The following is an 18,726-nucleotide window of genomic DNA, read 5'->3' on the forward strand; positions in this document are numbered from 1 at the left end:
TCATTGCCCAGCAAACCATTTCAAAACATAAATATCACAAACACATCATTTTGAAAAGGACACTTTAACTCCAATAAACAAGGTAGAAAGGCTAAATCTCAGCAGAAACCCTGGTCCTTTCAAAGAAAACCAAATGAATCTTATGAGAAACTCATCAACTTGCCCTTTCTTTTTTTCCCCTGGTGCTACCAAGAAAAATGTCATCTCAAGCCAGTACCAGATCTCAGACTGGCCTTTGGAAATCACATTGCAGTGCTCCCAAAGTGGCTGCTTCTGGCACTCTGCTATTAGATGCCCATGAACAGAGAGTTATAGTAAATAGAAGTGCAACTTAAAAAAAAATCACCAGTGAGAGGGAGGACAGCTAATAGGGTGAATGAGGTTGAATAGGGTCCGTGTTCTTCATTGGCATGGATGAAAGTAGAACAATTGTCAGGTGCTGGTGGCTTAGACCTGTCTTAGCTACTCAGGAGGCTAAGGTTTGAGGATCCAAGTTCAAAGCCAGCCAGGGGAAGAAAGTCCATAGAACTCGTATCTCCAATGAATCTTCTAAAACGAAAAGCCAAATGTGGAGCTATAGCTTAGGTGATAGATGCCAGCCTTGAACAAAAAATGTTAAGAGGCAACACTCAGGCCCAAGTTCAGTGCATGCACAAATGAACAGAGAAAGGAAGAAAGGGAGAGAGAGGGGGGATGGGAGAAGGAAGGAAGGAAGGAAGGAAGGAAGGAAGGAAGGAAGGAAGGAAGGAATTCTAAAAAGGGGACTGGAGGAGGGAGAGTGATACAGAGGATTGAGGTAGATTGGGACACATTGTTTAAGTATGTGGAAATGTCACAATGAAATCCCCATTGTACAACTAATGGATGCTAATAAAAAGGTCATGCTATAGATCCCTATTGCCATATGTGTATCATATCAAGATGAAACATGGTCACTGTACCATTGCCACATCCTCTGTGAGACCTTGCTATATTTCTCTGCTGTAACAGTAAGCAGAGGGCTCACACTCCAAGCCAGTACATTAACAAACCCAAAAGAACGATGGTGACAATAGAAGACTGACACTGTCTCTAACACATATGGAGGTTTGAAAGCCATAGAATACCCCTGAGAAAGCTTCTAAAGATGTGGTTTGAAGCCAGAAAGTTCTGAGTCTGAAATGTAACCTTGGGAAGACATCTGACCTCAAGGAGCCTTCAAGAAGGCTTCACCCACCAATTCATGAACGGAAGGGGTTAAGTCAAGCAGCGTCTCTAAAATCTCTTCTGGGCTCAAAGAGATTTCTGACTCTGACAAGCAAACTCATCCAATTTGGGATTTTGGCAAATGTTTCTGTGAGTCACAAAGCAGAGACCTTCACATTTAGATGTTATTAATTTGAAATAAAAAAGACTTTTCAAGCTGATTCTTGCCATTTAAAAGAATTTTAAATGCATTTTTTGAGTAACAGCAGGTTTCTTTGACATTTAAGAAAACTGGGTTTTCAGTCCTTTGAAATATGAGTTTGTCATGAATAAAGAACCAGTTCATGACAATACTTTTCCCAGCTTCTGGTTCCCAAGCTCTGAGGTCTTCATTAGCTCTCCAGTTATGGTCATGGATGGGTATAAATCTTATTAGCACAAAGTAAAGTAATTCACAGAGTCCCAGACATCGGCTGCACTAGGGTAGAGTACCAGAACACTTAGGTCTTCACCTGAGAGTGGGAACAGCAGTTTCCCAAGCCTGGAATCAATCTGGTGTCCAGCAATGTGCAATGCATAAAGTATTATATATATATATACATTCACATATATATAGAATACATATATATATATATATGCATGTTGAGTGGGAGCAAAAAGTCAAGCAACAGAAACTGAGTGTCTGTGGTTGTCAGTGGTATTACTCCAAATAATAAATTTGACAACGGTGTGAATGTAGTAGATATATTTGCTAGAAACCATGCTTGCAATCTTGAACTTGGCTCTTTCCCCAGGCTAACGATACACGGTGTAATCTCTTCTTGAGATAACTGGACACTGGCAGCCAGCCTCTGCCCTCCACCGGCCACATGGTGGACAGGAAAGCAAGCAACATTGTACAGTGTACAAGGTTATCTTAGGATATGCTATTCAGTTATGTGATATTTTCACCATAAAATGGGTTTATCTGAGTACAACTCTGTGGCGTACATACTTCACCACATATAAGGAGCAAGACCTTTGAGGAAGGTGGAGCTCATCCCTCTTGTCCTGTATTGAAATGCTGAGACCCCACACCAAGCACCAGTGTGATGTGGAATTTAGATGTGAATATGAAAGATGAACTTTCTTGAGATAGGAGTAACTGGTAAATTAAGCTTTGGGGATATTAAATACTTGTTTCTGGGTACTTTGGCTCGTCCCCTGTAATCTTAGCTACTCATGAGGCTGAGATATAGAGGATCATAATTTGAAGCTAGCCTGGACAGAAAAGTCCATGAGACTTCAGATGAAGGTATGGCAGAGAATAAGCCACCTAAGCTCTAAGCCCTGAGTCTAAACCCCAGTACTGGCACAAACCAAACCAAAACAGCATTAAGTACTTATCAAAAGATATCAAGAAGAGAATGAAAACAAAAGCCACCAGACCACTTGGTGACAAGGAACTAGTATAGTATTCAGAATGTATAAAGAACTACAAAAGGCAATACTTTCAAGACAGGAATGGGTGGCTTACACCTGTTATCCTAGTTGAGATGTGAGGATCTCCTACCAGCATGCCTGTTATTCTGAGATCTGAAGATCATGTTTCAAAGCCAGCCCAAACAGGAAAGTCCTTGGTCCTCTTACCTTCAATTACCCACCAGAAAGCTGGGAATGGAACTCTGGCTCGAAGTGACAGAAGCGAGCTTTGAGCACAAAAGCTCCAGAGACAACGTCCAGTCCCTGAGCTCAAACCCCAAGACAGGCACACACAAAAAAATGATAATCCTTTCAAAAATAACAGGTAAAACAAATATTAAAACAGGGACTTCACAAAAGAAAATATCAGTTGATGGTGGAGTACACACCTATAATCTCAGTTCTTAGCAGGCTGAGCAGGAGAATTTAAAGTTTAAAACCAACCTGGGCAACAAACAAAACTGTCTCAGATGGAATAAGCAAAACGCATCTATTGTGTAAAAAGGAAATAAAAAGCTCATTATCATCGTTCTTTCTCATCAGGAAACATAGGAGAATTTCAGAATGCTGGAGATGTAGCTCAGTAGTTGAGAACTTGTGTAGCATGCATAAGACTCCAAATTTCATCCTCACCACTACAAACTCAAATAGTCATGACAATACAGCACCAGATACCTCACACATCTTAGAAGGTGATAGAGGCAATATAGTAGTTTGAACTCTTATGCATTCCACTGGAAATATGTCAGGAACTACTACATATGCCTGCCTGATAATCCAGAAATTATACTGTCAGGTATAATACTCAAGAGAAATGAGTGAATATATCCACCACAATATGGTTGTAAAGCCATGAATAAGCAGAGAAGCTTCATTCAATAACCCCAAATGGAAGGCCAAACTGTTCATCAAGAGAATGGAAAATAAATTGTAGCTGTGAATTAATTTCTGTGTTGGATGGCTGAACTAGCTTGCTCTATTCATATATAAGAGGGAGTTGGGGTATAATAGCTCAGCAACAGAGCCCATATCTAGCATGTTGGAGGTCCTGAGTTTAATTTCTAGTACTAAAAACATTAAAAGTTCAAAACAATGGTTGGAGGGCTTGGAAGATAGCTTAGTGGTACAGTGCCTGCCTAGCATGCATGAAGCCCTAGGTTTGATTCCTCAGTACCACATAAACAGAAAAAGCCAGAAATGGCATTATGGCTCAAGTGGCAGAGTGCTAGCCTTGAGCAAAAGAAGCTCAGTGTCCAGGACCTGAATTCAAATCCCAGGACTGGTAAAAATTAAAAAAGAAAATAGTTGAAGAACAGGAAAAACATTTTCCAATAATTTTTTTGCCAGTACTAGAGTTTAAACTCAAACTCAAGTGCTTGAGCTGTTGCTAGAGGTATGGCTCAGGTGGTAAAGTGTTTGGTCATGTAGCAAGTGCAAGGCTCTGAGTTCATACCCAAGTACTACCAAAAATTAAATTGAATTAATATATAGAATAAAATGTACATATAAATTTTATGTAATTTATATATAACATATGTAGTTTATAATTATGTAATTATGTAATTTATATATAAATTTTATGGTCAGGATATGGTTGAAGTAGTGGCTCTGGGTTCAAACCCCATTACTGGAAGAAAGAAAGAAAAGCCTGTTTTTTTTTTTTTAAAAAAACTATTTAGGAAGAAACTGAATTATTGAATCTAAAATGTCTTTTACCTTGTGTGAAACAGATTGCTCTTCTGAGTTTATTTTCTGGACAAAGGAGACAGAGAGTAAGTTCTGGGATGGGGGATACTGAGCATGATGGAGGTTAGGGTTACTGTACTAAAGACAGGATCATAATCTGCCCAGTTCCTTACCCATCCTCCAGTCCCAAAGCCACTGAGTATAGATTAGAGCCACTAGGGCACCTGGTCTAAGGGTGGATGGGGCTGAAATCCAGTGCCTCTCCTAACAGCATGTGCCTTGGTGCTGGTTATGCCCTGAGGAGGGGGCACAATTTCCTCATTCTCCAGAAGATATAGGTAGATGGCTTGCTGAACTCCTGAAGGGTGCCTCCCTCAGAAGAGGTGCCTTTCCTAGGGGAAGAGAAAGGAGATTAAAAGACACAGCACTGGAGTGTCACAGGAAGAAGAAAAGTCAAGCATTTTAGCCCATCTTCATGGAACACACATGAGATTACATTTAAATAGAGGAAGAATAGGAGTACAGGGTGGGAGAGATACACGATCATTACACATTCCCAGTCACCATGGAAGCTGGTGGTCACAGATGCACTGAGGCTGGACATCATCTCAGGATTAGTCACCATGAGAGAGTCATGGTTGCCTACGGGGTTGTTTCCACTCTTGACACATGTTGTTTACTCCTTAGTCCTGTCTACCTGGAATGCAGTGTGATCTCAGAGCTCAATGGCTCAGAGCAAAAGGACACATATCCAAAAGGGAGGAAGAGAAGAATAGGTTGTTCTCCAGTCCTCAGTTTCCCTTTGGATAGTTGCAGGCCTGAGTGAAAAGTAAGTGCTCTTAGCAAAAGCGGCTTGTAAGTCGATATTATCCACAACCCCTCCCTTGTGTTTATGTAGCTCTCAGTCTGCATCAGAAAGTATCAGCCAATCTGGATTTGTAGATGTCTGAGCTGGTGATAAATGTGTAAACAGGAGGAGACAGGTTGTAAGAGCTAAAGTATATAAGCCAAAAGAGCCAGTGTAAGCCTTAAAGTAGAAACATCACTATGAAACAATGTAAGATAGAATCTGAGGCAAAAGATAATCAAAAACTTGTGGGGCCAGGAGTTTGATCTAGTGATGGAGTGTTTGCCTGGTATGCACGAAGACCCAGGTTCGATTCCTCGGTACCATACACATAGAAAAAAGCTGAACGTTGTTCTGTGGCTCAAGTGGTAGAGCTCTGGCCTTGAGAAAACCCAAGGACAGTGCTCAGGCCCTGACTTCAAGACCCAGGACTGGCAAAAAACAAAACCCCCCAAAACATTGTGTATTTGTTGTTATCATTGTATTGTGTTAATAACTTTGTGAGTATGGAATTACAAAAATCAAAACAATATGTCCAAAGTCAGTAGAAATAGGGCTTTCCCTAAGTTCTAAGTTCATCTCCTGCCAAGTTACCTGCAAGGGCGCCAGTGTGTAAGGACCCTTTCTCTATAACATCTTACCTCTAGATACTTTTAGAAGGGTGACCACATTGTTCTCATTAACTTTTTGGAGACAGGGTGTTGTCCAAGCTAGCCCACCATGACCCCTTGCTTTTGGGTCCTAAGCACTGGGATTATAGACATGAACGGCCATGCATAACTTCCTTTTCTAGTCTTGAACTAGCATGAACTTACAAAGCTCTGCCTGGGACCCTGGCGGCCATACTTAGAGTCTTCATAAAAGATTCTTCCCACGGTGTATAATAACTCCCCTGTCCCCATAACATACCCAACAGCCTAGCCCACAGCTAGAAAGTGTGAAAACCTACGCAGCTGAGCATCAAATCTAAGGACAGCTGAAACAAGCTAACAAAGGGCCACTGAAAGGAAGTTGACTTTGAAAACCTACTCCATTGTCCTCAGAAAAGAGGACATGAAACAATAACAAAATAATAACAAAGATACAGATTCAGAAATGAATCTCTCTGAAAATGAAATAAGAAAAGATAAAAAATTTCAATAGGAAGTTTGAGATGAAGCTAAGGAAATAGAAAAAAATAATAGCAAACAGTGAATATCCAGATATCAGAAAACAAATAATTAAAGACAAGTATCTAGAATTAAAGATTACAAATATCTAGGTTGTTAATACTGAAATATCAAGTACTCCAAAGAGCAGATTAAAAATAAGTCTAAATCAAGGCACATATTATGAAATATTAGAATGCAAAGATAAAATAAAAAAAATTCTCACATTTTCATCTAGGGGAAAACAAAAAGGTCGATAAGGAATCATAATTTCTTGGAATTCTTTTCTTTTTTGCTTGAACTGTCCTTGGGCCTGAGTACTGTCCTTGGGCTTTCTCAAGGCTACAGCTCTACCACTTGCGCCACTGCACCACTTCCTGCTTTCTCTATGTATGTGGTGCCGAAGAATGGAACCCGGGCTGGGTCTTTCTGCATTCTAGGCAAGCACTCTACCACTAGGTCAAACTCCCAGCTATCTTCCTGGAATTCTTTTTTTTTTTTTTTTTTGGCCCCTTTCTCTTTCTGGCCCCGCTCGCTCCGGCCCTGCTCGCTCCGGCCCGGCTAGGCCCCCTTTCTAGCTCAGGCCCCGCTCGCTCAGGCCCCGCTCGCTCCAGCTTGCTCCTGGCTCTGCTCGCTCCGGCCCCTTCTCGCTCTGGCCCCGCTCGCTCCGGCCTCGCTGGCTCTGGCTCGGCTCGCTCCCGCACGCTCCTGTCCTGCTCGCTCCGGCCCCGCCCGCTCCGGCCACCACTCGGTTGGGCTCTGTTCACTTCAGCTCAGCTCAGTCTTCTTTCGCTCTCTGTCGCCGTCGCAGTCTCGTCTCTGCCACTTCCGGCTTGGTTGTGTATGTGGGATACCGAGGAATCGAACCCGGGTCTTTGTGCATGCTAGTCAAGCACTTTAACCGCTAGGCCAAACTCCCGGGCCCCCTGGAATTCTTAAAACCAATAGACAATGACACACTCTCTCATATTTCTAAGGTAAATGATTGGGATATAATAGAATTCAGCACTTGGTCAAAAAATAATGATGTTGGAAAAAAAAAGAATGAATAAATGAGAACAAATGAAAAAATACTTAATGGTAGAATAAGAAAACTTTCTTGGTTATACAAAGTCTCCCAAACTTTACTTGCCATATCCCATTTTTTTGAAATGCTGCCTCCAAAGAAATGGAGGGCTATGCTAAAACACACACACACACCCCAGAAAGTTAAATAGAGGATGTCAAAAACACAGACATGAACTGAAGAACAGGGAAGATAATACTCAAGTCTAAAGTGAAGGACTTTTTGAACCTCTGAAATGGGAAGCTGGGCCTTTCAGGACAGAGAAGACCCCAAGGCTCCTCTTTGTCATCTCCACAGATAAAATGGATCCAACCCCTGCTGTGGGAGTAGAGTCTAAGGAAAGCTATCTGCCCTTCCAGTGAAGAGTGGGGCTTACTAAGCAATAAGAACATCGGCAACCAGGTGAAAAATGAAGGTAACTATTAACTTAAGAAAAAAAACAAGTTGGGTTGGGAGTTTGGCCTAGTGGTAGAGTGCTTGCCTATCACGCATGAAGACCCAGGTTCAGTTCCTTAGTACCACATACATAGAAAAAAGCCAGAAGTGGTGCTGTGGCTCAAGTGGTAGAGCCCTAGCCTTGAGAAAATCCAGAATCAGTGCTCAGACTCTGAGCTCATGCCCAGAACTGTCAATAAAAGAAAAAAGAAAAAAACAAGTTTTAAAAGAAAGAAAATGCAATCATGAAAATTCTCTACTCAAGACTGAGAGAATGTGTGCCGAGCATACACAAAGCCCCAGGCTCCATTCCTCAGTACCACATACACAGAAAAAGCCAGAAATGATGCTGTGGTGCAAGTGGTAGAGCTCTAGCCATAAGAAAGCTCAGGACAGTCCTCAGGCCCTGAGTTCAAGCCCCAGGACTAGAAACAAATAAATAAATTTATTACTTGGCAAAATCATTGCTGAATATTCATTTAGCTGAAATTGTGACCTAACTAAGGGGTAGCATCAAAATGAGGGAGGCCTAAAATGGAGAAGAGCAAGAAATATCAACATGGATAGGTTATTTGAGCTGGGAAGAATATCCTGAAATGGTTAAAAGGCCAGCACTTTAACACTTGGAGCTACAGCACTACTTCTACTTTTCTGGTGTTAATTGGAGATAAAAATTTTCCAGACTTTTCTGCCTGGGCTGGTATTGAACTTTGATCCTCAGATCTCAGCTTCCTGAATAGCTAGGGTTATAAGTGTGAGTCACCAGTGCCCAGCTCAAACAACGGTATTTTTGTTGGAAGAGAAAACACAGGTTGGCTTTAAACTCAAGTTTCATGTACAGAAGATTTTCAGGTGATCAGAAATAGAAAGCCAGGGCTGCAGGAGGCAAGGCACAGTTTGGGATGGAGATTTGTCACTATTAAAATATCTCTACAGGAAAAATCATGTTAAAAAATAAGAGAAGGCTGGAAAACAAACATTTATAAGTATCACTTGAAGTGTTGGGAGAAAAGGAGAATCTTTTAACGAGTCGTCCAGAAAAATAGAACTCATGGAAGTTTCAGGAAGGGGATAAAGATAGTGATCCAGGTCATGTGCTGGGGCTAAAAGGACCAACATCCTTACAACAAACATTGTAAACAAGGTCTCAACAGAGTATTCTACTCCAAGGCCTAAGTTCCTATCCTTTAATGAGCCTCATATTAAAAATAAATAAATAAATAAACAAGATGTTGGATTTGGGTTTTGGAGTGATTGTGTGTTTTTCCAGGACATCACGCAATGCCTGTGACCCCGTTCTCAGAAAGTACACAGTTTGTCTTTCATGGGCCAGTCCTACAAACCCCACATTAAAAGAGGGAATCTTAAGGCAGATTGTCATTACAGTCCCATACAAAGCACTGTCCCTGCTCTCTGGCCACACAAGGGAGGGTATTGTCCATCTGAGATGAACATTTGAACTGAATTTCATGGCTTGGCTAGAACCTTCCTTCCTCTTGGCTGCGTTTCCCCAGGGATCAGCTGCCTGTCACAGGCTTTGGCGCACCACTGACACCCTAAACAAGAAGAAAACCTACAACAACAAACAAGAAGCTGCTTTCCTTGCTACTTGCAAAATACCAATCTTTCATCTTCAGATGAAAGCGAACTTAAAGAAGCACGGGTCATATCATTTTGCTAATTGGGTTTCAGAACCCAAAGCATCATGGAAATGTTGCCTCATCTCTCTATGCGATCTTTTCTCTTTTATTGTGTGTGTGTGTGTGTGTGTGTGTGTGTGTGTGCACATGTGCACACCAGTACTAGGATTTGAAGTTAAAGCTTGAGTGCTATTCCTTAATTTTGTTGCTCAAGGCCAGCCTCTACCATTTAAGCCACGGCTCACTTCCTGCTTCTTGGTGGTTAATTGGAGCTAAGAGTCCAATAAATTTGCCTGCCCAGGAAATTTGCCTGCCTCAGTCTCCTGAGTAGCTGGGATTACAGGAATGACAACCAGTTCAGCTTTCTTTTGGTCTTTTTCCCTTTCTAGCTTTGTGCTGCACACATTCGTATCCTCCAAACACATGCAAAAGGGACAGGCCAGACCAGTTGGTATTCTTTTAAAACCCTTACTATTTAATGTTCAGTTTTTCCATTTGCCCTCTAAGTTATTGCTGCCTTCCAGACAATTCTCTCAGAGAGAAGGACAGAAAGCTAAAAGACTGGCCTCAATATGGAATTCACAAAGTTCCTACGGGTCCACGAACAACAACCCCAGACTGCCTGCCTGGCAAGCATCTTTTGTGCCAGTATATGTCACAGTTTCTGTTACTGAATAGTAATGTAAGCATCTAGCTGATATAATGGCAATATTGTTTAAAGAAAGAGCAATGGGTATAAAACATTTCTTTTTCTGCTAGATAGGCTAGCAAGTACTCAAACATATGAATAGGACCTCCCACCCACATCCCAATAACAGCTGTTAATTTAACAATTTAATGTTTATGTACTTTCTTCCCCTGGAATAATTTGCACAGAGGACTATTTTCCAGCTTCTCCTTCCTAAAGGAGGCCAAGTAGAAAAAAGCAGTCTCAGATCTCGGGTCTCACACATGGCTCTATTATAGAACCTTGTACCCTTCTGGAACTGGTCTTGTTGCTGGAGGGGCAGATGCTGCTAGTAGTACTCAAGGGTAAATGTTGAATCTGTCCATCAACAGGTACGCAAGAAGGCTGTGTGGACACAGGTTTTCATGTTACCTATGGAATGGAACGGCTAAGTCTGCATTTACCTTCTGGGATACTGAAGACTTTTTCAAGTAACAGCATCATTTTACAGCCTTTCAAGAAATGAGTAGGCAACTGTGGGGTCTTCATGTTGGCAACTGGAAGTGGGCTTTGCCTTGAAGTTAGATTGGTATTGGGCCTATTAAGGGTAGATTGTGTCACCACCAGAAATATATGAGTCGTAAATTCCAGTTCTTGTGGATATGAATTTATCTGGAAAAAAAGGAATCTAATTAGATATTCCAGTCAAGATAAACACATTAGAGAAAGCTCTAATCCATGAATGAAAATGAGATTGGAGCCTCATAGTTCCAGGCTAGACTGAGCAGAAAAGTCTGCGGCCTTTTGCAAGACTCTATTTTGTTTTGTATCCGTTCTAGGACTTGAACTCAAGGCATCCCACTCTCCCTTACCTTTTTTTTCATATATTTTTATTGTAATTAATAGAAGGGTTAAATTGTATTTGCCAGATAGAAGGTGCATTAATTCACATACATTGATACCCTTTTCCATGTCTTGGTCCCATTTCCCTCCCCCACTCTCCCTTACCTTTTTAACTCAAGACTGCTGTTCTATTCCTTGAGCTCTACCTCCACTCCTGACTTTTTGCTAATTAATTGAAGGTAAGTGTCTAATTTGTCTGTCTAAGCTGGATTCAAACCTTTATCTTTAGATCTTAGTCCCCTGAGAATATAAGATTATAGACATGAGCCACCAGTACCTGGAATAAGACTCTACAGAAAGAAGCTGTTCATGGTAAAATGTGTCTGTCATTCCAGCTATGAGGGGAAGCCTGAAATAGGCAGATAGCTGTCCAGGCACAGACCTGGGAAGGACTTAAGACCTGTCTCAAGATAACGAATGCAAAAAAAAAAGTTCTAGAGCCTCAGTGATAGATCACCTGACTAGCAAGCACAAACCTTAAGTTCAAATACTAGTACCATCAAAGAAATCTACCAGAATTATAAGATGATATATCTCCATTGTTAAAGCATTACTGGTACTTTGTTAGGGCAGTGTAACAAATTATGTTCAACATATTTTTAACTCCCACTATAAAATAAGACATAGGTTATTTAAACAAGTCACTCTTATCAGAGCAATGAATAGATTGTATCTTTCAGGAAATAACTCAGAAGACATGACAGCAAACCATTCCTACAGGCAAATTATTCCTAGACACCATCTCATTACTCCATTAACTATAGAGCTGTCTGACTTATGGCCTGCTATATCGCAGGAAGGGACTCTTTCTAGACCCTGGCAAATGCTGGGGCCCCGAGTGGGAAAAGCAAGTTATGCAGAGAGAGACTTTGATCAGCCTACTTACCAGGGCACAAAGTCACTAGTTAAGCCATTTCCATTTTTAGGAGACTGGAGACTGATTTTGTTCCACCCTGGAACCTAAAACTTCAAGTATTACCTGGTTTTTCCTTTTGCTGTCCCTTATATAATAACATGCTGAAACCCTCCTCTTACTCTTCTAGCTGGTCTGGGAACACGCCAGTTCCCCTCCAGATCTGCCCTCTCCTAGGCCTCAAGGAGCTGTGCTCAAGTGGTAGAGCACTAACTTTGAGCAAAAAGCTAAAGGACAGTGCCCAGGCTTTAAGTTCAAGCTCCAGTATGCCCCCCTCACACACACACACACACACACACACACACACACACACACACACACACACACACAGAGTAAACACTCAGTTCATCACCATAAGACCAAGAATTTGCCAATATACTGGTACACTTAGAAGAGAACCACCGATTCCAGAAGGGAATGCAATTTGGCCAACATCTAAGTTATAGCCTCGGGAGACCAAAGAAGGCTCAGCTAAGCAAAGGGAAGGCATCATTAACTGAACCTGAAGAGAGTTCAATTGACCCAAGCCATGGCCCAAAGTGATAGCCTGAGTGGAGGGGCCAGTGACCTTGAAGGCCCTGACCTTGATCTTGTCCTCTCCTCTGCTCACTAGCAAGGCATCTACTGTGACCTGGCCCAGTGCATCAGGGAGGGACCAGTCGGAGAATCTCTCACTCCATTTAGATAAAGCAGAGAGTCTTTATAATGTGACTTAACCACAGGATCAAGTCACACTAAGAAAATAAAAACAGGTGCTGAGAGCATAGCCTAGTGGTGGAGTGCTTGCCTGGCATGCACAAAGCCCTGAATTCAATTCCTTGGTATCACATACTCAGAAAAAGCCAAAAGTGGTGCTATGGCTCAAGAGGCAGAGCGCTAGCCTTGAGCAAAAAGTGTCCAAAGACAGTGTCCAGGCCCTGAGTTCAAGCCCCAGGACTAGTAAAAAAAGAAAAGAAAAAAACAAAGTGGCTGTGGGTGCATAGAGCTTGCCTAGCAGGTGCAAGCCTTTGCAAGCCACACAAAAGGAGTTGTGAAACTCCCTGGGGGTCTTCTTAGAATTCTCCCACCCCAGGGTGGGAAGTTGGCTTACTGTTTCTAGTCCCTTGAGCCTGCACACCCCTGCCTATGCCTTTCAACTGTCCCACCATTAAAATCTCAGATCACCCTCATTGGAGGGTTCCGTCTGTTCCTATATGGACATGCATTGCTCAGATATTTCCAGAGGCTTCTCTGAGATTTGTACTAGCGGGTGGCAGGAATTTAGAGAGCTCAGGCTGATCTGCTGTGTTCAGAGCACATGAAGGCAAAGGTGGCAATGGTTTCTGCTTGGTTCCAAGCAGGGCAGGAATAAGGGAAGCAGGAGGCTAAGTAGCCAGAGGCAAGCTCAGAAACCCAAGAACAAATCACCGCAAGTACTTTGGAGGGATATGCCTGTGAGACACAGCTTACACCCCTCCACGGGTCACCAGATGGGTATTTCACATCTGCCTCAGGTGGCCTGTCTGGGAACATGAAGGAAAAGAGAGCTTGTTTTGAAGTCCAATTACACAGAAAACCAAGGTGCCTGCCTTGGTACACCCCTCGTTCCTCTTTCTTTGCTATTCCTGGAGAACTAGATATCACCCTTCCTCTTTCTTCTGGCTAAAGAACAAAATAGTTTGTCTGTCATATCCCTTCCTTTTTCTACCTCCTTGCTTTAGAAGAACAATACAGAGATTTATCTCCTTAAAATGCAAAATCCCATCCAGTTTGTTAGACATTTAGTGATAATTAACAAGTCCATCTGTTCTATGTAAATGGACCTAATTTAATTTTTTTTAAAGATGGTTCTTGCAACCTCTAACAATTAAAATGCTTAACCACTAGCCATTGGCGGTTCATGGCTGTAATTGCAGCTTATTTGGGGAGGCTAAATTCGGGAGGGTGGATATGCAAGGCCAGCATGGGAGGGCCTTGCCCTGGCTAAGTAGGTAGCCTTTTTCTCCACACTGAGACTTGGTGAGATTAGATAACATTTTAGGTTATACTTTTAGGTTAGCTGTTGCTCAAGGCTAGCTCTCCACCACTTTGAGCCTCAGCTCTACTCAGATCTCAGCCTCCTGAGTGGCTAGGATTACAAGTGTGAGCCACCAACAACCTCTGCTGCTAGAATTTTGAATGCCTATTAAACATCAGGGAGGAAGCTGGGTTTAATTTCTTTTGGGAGGTTAATGCTGTGGTTTGACCTTTTCCCTTGCTTGGCAGATTTTCTACAACTTGAGCTCAGGTCCTCTTTATGCTTTAGTTATTACTATTTTTAATAGTTTTTGCTTTTTATGTTCAGGGCAGCCCAGACTCTGATCCTCCTATTTATAACTCCCATGCAGCTGGGATGAGAAGTATGTACCACCATGCCCAGATTTTTATAGTTTGAGATGGCATCTCAAGAACTTTTTGCCCTTGCTGGCAAAAAAAGAAAGAAAGAAAGAAAGAAAAACTCTCTAGTAGCTAAGATTGCAGGCATGAGTCACTGTGCTGAGCCTGATTTATATGTTCTTAAATGGGAAAGCACTTAACACCTCAGCAGATAGGATTCTTTTTAGTTTATGATGATAATTCCTTGAGGAAATTTAACTCAACCTTCCTATAGCCCTGGCATTACTTGGCCTACCTTGTTTATTGGAAAGTTAAGGCATAAAATGTACTAAATGTCTTCCCAATTTATTTTGCAGAGCTGAGAGCCCCGGTACTCTGGGTCATCCCTTGCTTCTGTCTTAAGACATACTTCTAATGCAGAGAACACAAATGAGAAAATAGTGCCAAGGGTCACGGAGGTCTGCTGGGCGAACTGACCAGAATAGTTGAACTTCCTCTCTGGTCTCAACACATGCCAGTTGAAGGGTTTAATGAGAGCCTAGGATGACTGTGAACTGCAAAGGACAGGAAGAGCGGCATGCTGTCTTGTCCCCAAAAGTGGATTAAGTGGTCTCCCTAAAGCTGTATCCAGTTCTGACTCCCAACACACGTGGCTTTTCCATATTTGTAAAAAGGCGCTTTGTAGGGCCGGGAGTTTGGCCTAGTGGTAGAGTGCTTGCCTAGCATGCACGAAGACCTGGGTTCGATGCCTTGGTACCACATACTTAGAAAAAGCCGGAAGTGGTGCTAAGGTTCAAGTGGTAGAGCTCTAGCCTTGAGAAAAAAATCCAAGGACAATGCTCAGGCCCTGAGCTCAAGCCCAGGACTGGCAAAAAAAAAGGCGCTTTGTAGATAATATCATGTTAAAGATCCATATATGAGATTATGAGATCATCTTGGCTTTACAATGTCCTTAAATCCAATACCTGGTGTTCTTGTAAGTGAGACACTTGAGTTGGAGATAACACTGAGAAGGCCAGGAGCAGATGGTGATAGAGACTGGACGGATGCGTCCACAAGACTGGAGAGAAAAGTATGGAGCTGCTCTTCCCTCTGAGCTGCATGACGGAACCCACTATGTACACACTTTTGATTTCAGACTCCTGGCAGCACCTAGAGAGAAGGGATTCATCTTATTTTAGACCTCCTAATGGTGCGATTGTTATCTATTAGCCACTGTTCTTTTACATCACCTGCAGAATTGGCCACAGTTCAGAAATATTAAATGGAAAACTGCAGAAATCAACAGTGTTTAGGTTTGAAATTGTACCCCATTCTGAGATCATTGAAAAGAGAAGGGTGGGGCCGGGAGTTTGGCCTAGTGGTAGAGTGCTTGCCTAGCACGCACGAAGACCCGGGTTCAATTCCTTGGTATCACATACATAGCAAAAAGCCAGAAGTGATGCTGTGGCTCAAGTGGTAGAGCCCTAGCCTTGAGAAAATATAGGGACAGTGCTCAGGCCCTGAGCCCAAGCCCAGGACTGGCAAAAAAAAAAAAAGAGAGAAGGATGATAGAAAGAATGCCACCTTCTGCATTACTGAACAGTTAATTCAGTTCCTTGCCTTAGTTCCATGTTCTATCTCAGTTCCTGAACTTGGCTTTCTCTTATTATTTTGAGATATTTTTTTGTCACTTTACTCTATCTACCTTGCCTGAAACAGCAGTCATTTATTACACCAGCTAGTGGAGCCAATAGGCACAAGTCACCTGCTCTAATAAACACATGAAAGAGAAGAGAGGATTGTTGGCATTGCCTGAACCTTCAACTGAAGGTTAACCCAACATTCAGCCAGAGACTCGATGATCAGGGATGGTGCCTTCTGGATGTACAGTGGTTTAGGCTCAGTTCATTTACTGGGCAGAAGGCAACAGGCCTCTTTGACCTTCCATAACACTGACTCCCTGCTCTTCCCTCACACAGCAAGATTCCTACGCCAGGCATCTGATCCCAAGAATTTGTCTCCCCTGGGCAGTCACACCATGGTGAGTGAAGATTGGCGAGTGTGCTGGATTGCCATGATGACTCATCACTGCATAGCTTTATCTCCTTCCCTGAGCCAACTCCGTGAATTCCTCAGTTTAACTAGCTCTGGAGCAAGGAACACATAACTCAAGAACCAACTGTTTTCCTGTGGTTTATTTTAAGCTCCAATTAAATATCCCTTGAGTAGGTTTTGCTTATTCAAAAGGATAGAAGTATTACATATGCCCAGCATTGCAGCTGCATGGCTGTCAGGCTGTGTTGAGCCTCAAACTCTGGCCTAGATTCTGGTTAAATTATCAAGAAGCTTCTAGAATTTAAGATGGCAGCTCTCTTGTTAAGTTCTTTGATAATTAGCAGAGAAATAATTTGTAGCCAGGAGGCAGATAGGATCATAATATCTATTTGGTTTCTCGGGGCTGGGGGGAGGCAGGTATTGGGAGATAAATAAATGAACAAAATAATGAAACAATTTCTGAGCATAAAGTGAAAAAGTAACTGCATAGAAATTTTTTTCACTCTTCCATGATTACAGAAGATCTAGAAAATTCAGAATGAAGACCACCCAAGCAAACCCACATTTGATCCCCTTAACAAAATTTTTAGAATGGACAAGAGATAAATGTATAATCAAAATGAATGATTAATATGGCTATAATTATTATAATTAACCAACTAAATTAGGATTTTCTCTAGCTCTTATCCTAGATCAAGTTGCCAAGTACTTCATTCCAAAAAGATCCCTATAAACACAGAGGGCTTCATTAAAGATGACTGACTGTGTTAACTCAGAATAGGAGATTCTTCTAATATCTCACAGGGATGAAACAAGGTCTGTAATTCCACAAGGTCTGAGGTTCACAGTAACAGGAGCAGTCTAATGATGGGGAAAGGACACGGATTCTTTAGAGAAATTGTCCCTATTTGGACATGAAAACCCCTCTGCAGATGGCTCTCAGCTGTCCTTAGCCTGCTCATTCTAGTCTTTCTATCTTGTTAAGCACAGGATCTAGGGGACTTCTATCCCTTGGTTGTGAATCATCTGCTATTCCAGGAGCTTTCTGGTTCAGTGACAAATGCCATTCCTTTCTTTTAAGTGACATAGGTTAGTGCAAAGCCATAGGTATGAGCAATAGCCAACCAGTCTCTACTTTTCTAACACTATGGTGCTGCCCTGGCCACCCCTGCCCCCCACCCCTTGCTCACACTCCTGACCTCCACAGGCTCTGGAGTGCCACGGTTCCTGTGGTGATAGTCAGTGGTCCTCCGGGCCTTGTGGGCTAGCCGACACATCTACTTTCCATGACTCACATTATTTCTGTGGGATAGTAGTGTCTGAGTTTTAACCAACAATTTACAATTCCATCTGAGTATTTAGGTTGCTTTTATTATGCTTCTTAGAATTCTGTGGGAATGAATGTTCCTATGATCAGAATGAACCAGTAAATACTCTAGTTAAGATTAGGGCTGCAAAGTACTTTTTTTTTTTTTGCCACTCCTGGGCTTGATCTCAGGGCCTGAGCACTGTCCTTGGACTTTCTCAATGCTAGAGCTCTACCACTTGAGCTTCAGCACCACGTCTGGCTTTTTTTTTCTATGTATGTGGTGCTGAGGAATCGAACCCGGGTCTTCGTGCATGCTAGGCAAGCACTCTACCACTAGCCCAAACTCCTGGCCCCTGCAAAGTACTTTTAAATCTTTTTGTTGTTGTTGTTTGTTTGTTTTGTTTTGCAATGGTGGTGGTAAGGTAAAGTCCTGGGTTTGAAAATCAGGACTCTGTGATTGTGAAGGAGGCAGTCTACCATGTCTACTATTTTAGACCTACCTCTAGACCTATTTGTTTTTGTTTTTCAGCCTGGGACCAGACTTGATGACTTAAGATTTTTCCATCCATTGGTTTCCTACACGGCGTTGGCTACAGGTATAAACTACCACAGTAGGTCTTCGGTTGACATGAGGTCTCTTTATCTTTTCACTCAGGCCAGCCTCTAATCAGAAGCCTCTTGATGCCCACCTCCCCCGTAGCTGGGATTACAGGTGTGAGCCACAGTACCTGGCTTTCAAAATATTATAAAACATAAAATCAGTACATTGGTAATTCATTATGGAGAACAATTAGATATGAGATCAATCAAATACCTTCATTTTTTTCTCATCTGCAAAATGTGACTGCAAGGGACAAATGAGTTCATGTGAGTATGCTGTAGGCACTGGAGCATGATAAACACAAGTACTGTTATGAGTAGTTTATTCATCAGAGCAGACACTAGGGAGGATCTTCCTTGATTCAACTCCTAGCTTTTAATGATTCTATCTTACTTGAGCTATTGAACATTCTCATTTATTTGAACTATTGCTGTTGTGTGAATCTGTATAAGTTCCTTAAACTGCTCTATGCT

The 18,726-nt window shown here is 42.1% G+C and overlaps 1 long non-coding RNA gene across 1 annotated transcript; it reads right to left on the reverse strand.

Moving 5' to 3' along the window:
• Positions 1 to 4,595: 4,595 nt before the first annotated feature.
• On the reverse strand, positions 4,596 to 17,644 carry LOC150049606 (uncharacterized). Its single transcript, XR_016538810.1, has 3 exons — positions 17,543 to 17,644; positions 15,272 to 15,458; positions 4,596 to 4,724 (listed from the first exon to the last, which is right to left on the reverse strand). It is a non-coding gene; the product is annotated as an uncharacterized LOC150049606 (long non-coding RNA).
• Positions 17,645 to 18,726: the final 1,082 nt, after the last annotated feature.

Source organism: Megascapheus bottae, chromosome 19 (genome assembly GCF_031878675.1).
Source record: "Megascapheus bottae isolate mThoBot1 chromosome 19, mThoBot2.hap1, whole genome shotgun sequence".
Classification (NCBI taxonomy): Eukaryota; Metazoa; Chordata; class Mammalia; order Rodentia; family Geomyidae; genus Megascapheus; species Megascapheus bottae.